The sequence below is a fragment of the Penaeus monodon genome, chromosome 24 (genome assembly GCF_015228065.2).
Source record: "Penaeus monodon isolate SGIC_2016 chromosome 24, NSTDA_Pmon_1, whole genome shotgun sequence".
Taxonomy (NCBI): domain Eukaryota; kingdom Metazoa; phylum Arthropoda; class Malacostraca; order Decapoda; family Penaeidae; genus Penaeus; species Penaeus monodon.
The window spans coordinates 36,695,863-36,696,690 of record NC_051409.1 but is presented as its reverse complement, the minus strand read 5'-3'; positions in this window follow the sequence as shown (position 1 = coordinate 36,696,690).

The following is an 828-nucleotide window of genomic DNA, read 5'->3' as shown; positions in this document are numbered from 1 at the left end:
ACATTGGCCTGTGTGTAAAGAAGAATTTAATTTTACAGGAGACACCGGCGGCCACAAATACATGCCACACGGCCCACCTAACTGGTAATCGGGACGAAAGTTCGGTGCAGTTGAACAAGCTCGTTAAAAAGAAATGTGAGCAATTAAAGAATATTTGGGGTCTGTACTTTTATATATTTCGCTTGACTTCCTCTCCCACTCCGCCGTTTGTAAGAAAAGACACGGCCATTCAGCTAAAGTAGTTTTCTGTAATATGATTATGACGTATGTTACTATGTCTATCAGATGATAGGGAAATAAAAAGCTGTTGGTGAATATGTGGTCAATCTCAAATGTATAATATTGATTGATGAGGATACTAAAGTAATGAAACAATAATTGATAAATTTGTTTAACAATTATTGTGAAAGAAACGAGACAATTGATTAAGTAATAAAATGATCGACGAAAATAAACTAAACTATAAAAATCAATTTGGAAAAGGAATATGAACAACCATTTGACCTGATGTGACCTATGTCTTTATCATTATTTCCCCATTCTTCAAATAGTGGCCATGCTTTTGTATTTGTCTTTTTTAATTCATTTACAACAAAACATAATATGCGACACTACATCGCACGCCTGTGTTCACAGAGAGGAAGTAATTTAGTGATCAGTAGAGATAAACATGGATTTTTTTCAGCAGTTTTATAATTAGGGGATAATTAAAGCTGGGCAAAACTGTATGGTATTTTTGACCTGATTTGACCCTTAATTAAACTTTGTGTTTTCCCAAAGGTGAAGGAGGATCAATATGTAGCACGACTTGCACTATTAGTTACTGTT